Source organism: Gossypium raimondii, chromosome 12, assembly GCF_025698545.1.
Source record: "Gossypium raimondii isolate GPD5lz chromosome 12, ASM2569854v1, whole genome shotgun sequence".
In the NCBI taxonomy this organism is placed as follows: Eukaryota; Viridiplantae; Streptophyta; class Magnoliopsida; order Malvales; family Malvaceae; genus Gossypium; species Gossypium raimondii.
The window spans coordinates 16494245-16503280 of record NC_068576.1 but is presented as its reverse complement, the minus strand read 5'-3'; the positions used below and the strand labels follow the sequence as shown (position 1 = coordinate 16503280).

The following is a 9036-nucleotide window of genomic DNA, read 5'->3' as shown; positions in this document are numbered from 1 at the left end:
GGTCTAGGTAAGCTTACGAACCCTACAGTAGGTCCACTTTCGACTTGGGCGACCCGTGCAACCTTAGCAGTCAAACAGTGAAAATAGGCCCACAGGCCCATGTTGCATGCCCATGTGGGGCCACACACTCGTGTGGCCCAGACAACCCAAAATGGCCTTGGCTGTGTGGATCACATGGCCTACCCCAATATTCCCACATGCCCGTGTGGTTCACCCGTGTAGGGCCCGTACGCCCGTGTGGCCCACACGGCCCAATTTAGCTCGGCCCATGAATCCCACATGGCCAGCCTCGTTGATCACACGCCCGTGTTCGGTCACACAGCTCACCACACGAGTGACCGCATGCCCGTGTGGCGTCGACCTTCACCTATTTCGACTTTTGTCGAATTTTAATTTTGGGGTTGTGTTTACACACTTGGTTTCTATTTGCTGAGAAGACTGCCCCAAGTCTTTGAAACCTGCACTTGACTAAACAATCACCAATTATTAACTTAAACATTTACTCAATCGAATACACACAAGTTGATCAAGCGTTAAAGTCACAACAACATTACCTTCGATCGAGTAAAGAGGGAGGTTTCGCCCACTTAAGACGTCAAGCAGAGACCTCCAGCCCTTTGGTCAACTCCTAATCAACCAATAGAAAATCCCCTTAAACCACTTTAGCAAAAAAAAGTTAATCAAGAAGTAGAAACATAACTTACCGTACCACGAAAACGTACGCTTACTCACGGAATGAATGAACACAAAGAAGCAAATAGAAAAAGAAAATATGTGAGAGGGGAAAGAACTCTCGATAGAAATTTTGGTAGCAATTCGACAGCAAAGTGAATAAATTCAAAACGTCAAAAGATTAAGAGCAACCGAGATTTGGGAAAAGAAACAGTTATCATTCGGCTTGGGAAGAAAAAGAAAAAGAATAAAAGATGAAAACAGAGAGAAAAACCAAAAGTAGAAACGACAAAACTATCAGAAAATTGGGGAACGAGAGAGGGTAGCCTAAATTGCCACTACTAGTTTTGGTTCTATCCAAACTCCTCCATCCAAATCTCCACAAAACACTCCCCTCAATCCCCAAATCCCTTAACAATTGAAATTCCCTAAACATCCTCCTAAAAATCGGCCACAACATCCCCACACTCCTCAAATACTCAGAATTTTACCACATTTCAAACTCATTCACGACACATTTACAAAAAAACATCCCCCTTCCACGTACAAAGATTCGAACTCAAGAACCTTAGCACTCCAACACACCACTTAACCACTAGACCAGCAGGCCCATTCTGACATATTTTTCCAATATTTATTTTTAAGCCTACTGGCTAGCGATAAGGGTTTATTCAATTTAAAAAGAAAATTTGCCCAAGCGAAGGCTTGAACTTGGGACCTCCCAAACACTCCCAGAACACATAACCACTAAAGCTGACAGATACTTGTGTCACAAACATACGAAAAATATATAAGATATTTTGGGGCGTTACAATTCAAATCGGTCATTACATAATGTTCCAATATCTTTTCTATGTATGGAGCCTGAGACATTGCTCTCACTTTGTTCTTCCAATCCATTAGGATTCGAATTCCTAGAACAAAATTAGCTTATCCCAAGTCATTCATGCTAAACTATTGGGTTATCCACAGTTTAACCAATGACAATGTCCCTACATCATTCCTACTGAGTAGAATATCGTCGACATATAGGACAAGAAAGACTACCTTTCCATCCCCTAAACATTTATAAACACAAAGTTCATCTATTTTTTATTCAAATTTAAAAGGCCTTATCGCTTGATCAAATCTTTGATTCCATGAGTGGGATGCTTGCTTAAGTCCACATATGGGTCTAAGTAGTTTGAAAACTTTATACTTGTTTCCTTTAGCTATATATCCAGTCGGTTGCATCATATAGATGCTCTCTTCGATAGCCGTTCAAACACACTATCTTAACATCCATTTGTCAGATCTCGTAATCAAGACTCATTGTAATGGATGGTAATATACAGATTGACTTCAGCATGGCAACTGGAGAGAAGGTTTCTTCATAATCGATACCTTATTTTTGAGTAAAACCTTTTGCTACAAGTTTAGCCTTATCAGTTTCCACTTTTCCATCCATATTTCTTTTCCTCTTGTAGATTCACTTACACCATATGGGTTTTATCACTTCCGGTAAGTATACAAGTTCCCACACTGAGTTGGAATACATAGAGTCCACCTCAACTTTCATAGTTATTTCCTAAAGATTGAATCACACTACACCAACACAGGCTTTTAGCGGCACTTTTTTAGGCCTTTAGCAGCGCTAAAAACCACCGCTAAAAGTATTTGAGGCGCTTTGATAAGTGCCGGAAAAAACGCCGCTAAAGACTGCGTCGCTAACTTTAGCGGCGCTTTTCCCAGAAACGCCGCTAAAGACCAATACCTTTAACGGCGCTTTTCCCAAAAATGCCGCTAAAGAACAAGACCTTTAGCGACGCTTTTCCTACAAACGTCGCTAAAGCTCATGACCTTTAGCGGCGCTTCTACTAAAAACGCCGCTATAACATTGACTTTTAGCAACACATTTTTACAAACGGCACTAAAAGCATAACTTTTAAAAAAAATTAATGAAATAATATTTATTTCTATAATAAATATTTTATTTTATTTTATTTTTGAAATTTAAACTTTAAACTTTAAACTATATAATTTTACGGATAAAAAAATTAATTAAATTAAATTTTCTATTTAAATTTAGAATTAAAATATTATGTTTAAATAAATGAGCAATCTACCTCACAGCTCATCTGATCTATATTAACTCGGCCAAATATAAAAGAAACTACAAAACATGTAATAATTAACAATCATAATTAAATAAGCTAGTACACAAGGTAGCTACAAAACCCTGTTTCAATAACACCTAATTCAAGTTCCGACTAAGATAAACAACCATGGAATACAACACTAAATAACACTCTACTTGAAAAATTGCTAAGCCTTGGCTTTTCCAGCTTGAAGAGATTGAATCCTCCACTACACCTTCAATATCTAAAGGATGCAAAACCAAATGATCAGATAAACCAACAAACTTGGTAAACAATAGAGATGTTAAAAATAAAAAATATATATAGCCATTAAGGCTCAAAAAAAATATAACAAACAATTATGTGCAGCTTTAGCTGGAGGTTGAACTATACTAACAAACAATCTCAATCATAGCTCTTCCATGTGTCACAAATAGGCATTCTTTCTAATGATTGTCTAAACTATTTAATTTTTTAACAAGGAACATTAACAGCTAATGCTAAGAAAATACGTAATTTATGCATGGAACGTGTCACAGTCAACAATTCAATTGCATGACTAACCAGGAAAATATGATTCACAAACACAAATTATAGATAATAATCGAAAATGGACTTTAGAAGTTTTAAAATTGATAACTAACACATGGGAACTTCATAATGTAAGTAATAAATATAACTCCCAAGCTGTCATAAGCCACAATCTAAGAAACATGTATCCGCACAAAACTGAGAACATATAGATAAACCATCTACAGCACAATAAATGGTTACAAGTTACAGCCAGTACGTAACATCAGTTCTGATAAAGTAAACAAATGAGAAATTTAACATTGAAATAGACACCATCCATCTATGTCCTAACACAAACAAATAAGAATATCCCACCCCATGCTGGTGACTCTTACCTTCAAATAAGAATATTTCCATTTGGTAATTCTTATATTAATTTTCTTTTATGTCATTTAATATTTTTTTTATATCTTTACAAGTTGTGCCGTTATATTGTTGTTAACATTTAAAAATTGCTTCCTGTTTCATGGTTAAGAAATGAAATCATCTAGACACCGAACCACAGAAAAAGATCGGTGAAGCTAATAAATATATTAACCATGTTAGCAGGCAGTAGGAAAGTATCAAAGAAAACTGCATTAAACAAAATACCAGACTCTTTATCTAATTATAAAATGTCTAGAGCATAAATCACTCAAAATTAGCAACATTAACCTATATTTATTTGCTGGCAAAGTAGTGTGAAGGATGTAAAAGCAACTTATATTAACTAGGAAGAAACAAGTTGAAACTTCAAGGTTTTAAAGTTCGAAGACAAAAGCATAACAAACCATAAACAAATGAAAGAAATAACACTCATTTGAGTTGTACCTGTGATTTTATGGAATTCAACAAGGAAGTTTACTATAAGTTGTTATAGTAATTAAGGATTAGTCATAAAATATAGTTTAATTTTGGTTCTTGGAAAAACCCCACATGAAAGAACAATGCTGTGGAGAGTAATGATCTGCGTAAGTGAGAGTTTTTATGGCAGAATCAAACAACCCTAAGTATGAAAATTTGTGTTGAACAGCAAATTAATTGAAAAGTGAGGAGGGTTTAAAGAAAAATATTATTTACCTAGAGCTTGCAAATTCAAAGAGCTTGCCTCTAGGAGAGAAGATGATTAAAGCAACTTCAGCATCACAAAGAACTGATAGTTTAATTCCAGTTTTCCCTCTTTTTAGTTTTGCATGTTGCCATGCCTATTTCCAGTTTTCCCGCACTTAAACACTTCAATTTACAACATTTAAACACTTCAATTTACAGATCCACCAACAATAAAGTAGCATCAGGATACAGATCCACCACATTTTAGCACTATTTGCAAAACTATCATAAGTTTATATGCTCATAGCTGAAAACATATAATACAAGCTATAAAGCTAAAATATTAGAGACTGACCTTTTTTTCCTTTTCCAAAATTTCTTTTATGGGACAAGGTAGTGCCGCCTCTTTGCTTGTCGTTGAACAGTTTTACTAGCAGATTTCTACTCCATCTGTGGAAACTTAATCTTTTTCATAACATCAATTTTCCCCTCAGAACTTGACATAAACAATATCATTAAGCATTTCCACAATGAATTTCAAAAGATGAAAGAAAATATCTATGTACATATAAAACATGACATAAACATTTTCAAACAATGATTAGAGTCATATATGAAATCATCTCTAGATCATTAAGACATTAGGTAAATAAAGTTGACTAATGTTGCTGTCTTTTCTCTGAAGAAATTATTGGATTTAAACATGAATAACATCCAATTATATATACATAGATATTTTGCACTCTCGAAAGTCCTATTTCTTTATTTCTTGCCAAATAATTCCTTCTTCCACAAACAATAAGTAATCATTTTCATTCTTAAAGGAGAAATCTTTTCATGTACATTAAATAATTCCTTCTTCCAATTATATATACATTTATAAAGCATCTAAACTAAGTGATTATCATGAATCATGGTACATCAACATAGCACCAAAGTTACTCAACAGTTAACTACTAAAATCTATTAAGAACACCAAAAAGACTTACCTGCAAAGAACATTTATAAAGCTTTTTTTCCAATAAATCATGTACAAATCAACTCAAGATGAAGAAAAATAGAAAATATTAGTCCAATGTTATAACTAAAAATTGCATATCCTTGTACAGCTTAATGTGCTTGTTAGCATGAGAAATACACAAAAAAACAAACAAATAGGTCTGTCTATTTGTTTTGAAAAGAAATACACAAAATATTTGATATAATCTGCTCAAAAGATATTAATCATGTTACCTTTCAACCCAAAACAGCTTGAAAGGGTAAAGCAAAAAAAAATAGAACCCCATTAATTCGAGCCTATGAACTAGTATGTAACTAAGTGCAAATACTGTGTATAAGGCACATGTACATAGCACATCTGCATAAAACAACTTAAACCAGGTTATTTGCAAGAAAATACCATATTTTACTTTGTTTCATTCAATGATATTCAGCATATATATTGACATTCGGATACAAATACCCATGTTACTCCAACTCTTCATTTTCTGAAGTACCTGTGTCCGGCATCCATATATACATATGTTTCGGACATAAGAATTGGGCGGCAATCCTCCAAATGTATAGGAAAATATAAATAAAATTGAGCATACCCGTGTTAGATATATACCTCACCCAACAGTCATCATTGAGTCTAAGTAACATAAGTCTTAACCACAATGCAAACATAAAAGTGCCAGTTTCTTTTGCAATGCAACCAGCATTTTTCATTGATCCACATGGAGGGCTCAGCAAAACTACAGAACATGCTCAAGGGTATGTCCAAGGGTATATCACATGTATGATTGAAGAAATAGTTAAGTATCATCATATATGTTTGGAAATATTACAGTGCTATCTACCTTAATTTCATAACCTCTGAGCCGTCTCATTGTCAAATCCTGAGCAGGAATCTGCAAACAGAAAAATCACTAAGATAAAATCAATCTCGCAAAAATAATGTCCTTGAATGTAGGAACTACCTAAGCACGATATCATATGTTTCCAACAAGGACAGAGAACCTACTTATTAAAGCCAAATAGACAATAAACAAACAAATAGATTAAGCTGTAAACAAATAGACAGACACATTAACCTACTTATTAAAGCCAAATAGACAATAAACAAACAAATAGACAGAGAACCTACTTATTAAAGCCATATAAACCCCGTGTTGCGACATATATTGGCAGGCTACCCTGTCAAACAAATAGACAGTATATCGATATTGTTCATACCAAAGCATTATTGCTCCTCTAAACTCAAATTGAAACATTGTGGGGGGAAAAAACATTAAGATCATACACACACAGACACCTACAAAAGCTAACATATATAATATAAAATTTCAAAATAAGCAGGTAGAAATAATTCTATAGATGGGAAGAGATCACTCACCTAGAAACTTCCCATCATATATGATTTCCCCACTAGTTCCTTGAAAAAGTACAGTTAAAATATCAATGTGCTTTTCAAGAGAAACTTCAACCAGCAGTCACATAGATGGCAACCCTTAAAGAGATCTTATCTAAAGTAAAATCAATTAACAGCTACAAAAAATTAAAATAAAAGTCCTCTTTGCCAAGAATGCATACCATCTCTTCTTCCAAAATCACCACCCTACACAACAAACATAAGATGTTAGTCCACAAGAAAAAAAACATTTATGTGCAAAAAAAAACTGGGTTGGACACAGCGAAGTTCAGTAAAATTTTGAGGATTCACAACATGGTAAATACAACCTTAAAAACTATATCACAAGAAAAGCAGTCGTGACCATCAGCCCTGTTTCCTACAGCATAAACAATAGTAATTGACTAAACGACATTCCACTTCTAAGCCTTGTTCTACAAGAAACAGCTAGTGGAAAATCCCGATTAGAAGTAAGATAAAACAACAAACCTGGGCCAGGGAACCTTTCATGACTCGATGGAAAAAGGAACCCTTGTAGTGCAATGGCTTTCCAGTTTTAGGACCAATGCCCTTTTCTCTTGTAGACCAAGACATATTTTAAGAAAGCAGAAAAATACAAACACGTGAATATATATATGCATAAATGTCTGCAAGTGTGCTTATTTATACAAACAGCATGCGGGACCTTGTTCCCTTTATATGCGTCATTTCTTTCATTCATTCAACTGTTTCAAGATACTAGTGAAGGTTTTGCAGAACATGGAGCGTATAAAAATATATTTTCTTATAAATAGTATATATTGATATTAGGAAGAAGAAAATGGAAAGCATTGCAGGTAGCTATGAAACCTGAAGAAAAAGGAAAGCATTCCGAGGGCCATTGATCAAAGCAGAGTAACGGATTCTCGTCGCGGGAGTGTCTTGACATGGGAAAATGGAACGCGCATGGATACACTGGCATTGGGTATGAATAAAAGGCTATTTTTTTTTGTTAAACGTTTGCGGCGGTGATAGCCATTGGAGAGCAGAAGAAGAAGGGGAAGTAGAGAAAACGATGAAGAAGGAGTTCAAAACATTATCATCTGGTAGCGAGATGGAAAGTTGGGTTCCTTTGATAGGGTTAGGTGAAGAGGAAAGAGAAAGGGAGAGGGGAAAGGACAAGAGGGATAGTAAGATTAGGGATTTCACGGGGGAAAATTTGGGGTAAAATGGCGCCATTTATTAAAGTAAAATGATTTTTGAAAACGCCGCAAAAAATTATTTCATTTTGAACAAAACGACGTTGTTTTGTTCTACTAAAAATTTTTATTTTGTCTGTTAAAAATTATTAGTCAACTAATTTTATAAAATATTTATTATTTTTTCATAAATTAAATTTTTACTCTCAAAATAAATATCATATATTTTAATAAGAAAAAAATATTAAATGGTTGTAATTAATTAATAAATCTGATTTATCTAATGTAAGCAATTAATCTCTCACATATCAAATTTCTATTAAAGATTGAGACGTTAATCATGATTTTATATTATTCATTTTCGATCTAATCTCCATTTTATTAGAGATATTTCTTCCTAACTAAAATATAACTATTTTGCTAGATGTTTGATGTAAAATGATTTTAGTTTTTGTATTTCATTTTATTTGTTATAATTTGGTCCTATCCAAAATAAATTAGTTACCTATCCATATCAATCATTACATTAATTTATTTATGTATCAATTTTTAAATCTAATTTTTAAATATATCAAATGGTTTAAACCATTTAATCTAAATTTAGAGTAAATATTTTCAAATATAAAAACATTAATTAATTGTATAAAATTTCATCATTTAACAAATCTAAAATAAATCTTAAATCCTAAACCATTTAATATATATAAAATTGATCTATTATCTCTTAAACAATTTAAACTATAATCATAATTTTAATATATTAAAATTAATATTATCTCTTTACAATTATATAATAAATTATTTAATATATAAATTAAAAAACACCAATTAATCTAAACCTTAAACCTCTAACCCCTAACACCTAACTGCTAACCCCTAACCCCTAACCCCTCTTTTACAATTATATAAGAACTTAATTAATATATAAATTAAAAAATACTAGTTAATCTAAACCTTAAACCCTAACCTGACCCCGAATCTTTAAACCCTAAATCAGTAACTTTTAACCTCTAACCCCTAACCCTTAACTACTAACCCCTAAACCTTATTTAATATATAAATTAAAAAATACTAA

The 9036-nt window shown here is 33.2% G+C and overlaps 1 long non-coding RNA gene across 2 annotated transcripts; it reads right to left on the bottom strand.

The window, feature by feature from the left end:
* Positions 1 to 6767: 6767 nt before the first annotated feature.
* On the bottom strand, positions 6768 to 7495 carry LOC105763429 (uncharacterized). 2 transcript variants are annotated; one of them, XR_001124210.2, is made up of 4 exons: positions 7273 to 7495; positions 7113 to 7162; positions 6966 to 6990; positions 6780 to 6807 (listed from the first exon to the last, which is right to left on the bottom strand). It is a non-coding gene; the product is annotated as an uncharacterized LOC105763429 (long non-coding RNA). The 2 variants fall into 2 exon arrangements; XR_008191663.1 differs by lacking the exon at positions 7113 to 7162 and having other exon boundaries at positions 6768 to 6807.
* Positions 7496 to 9036: the final 1541 nt, after the last annotated feature.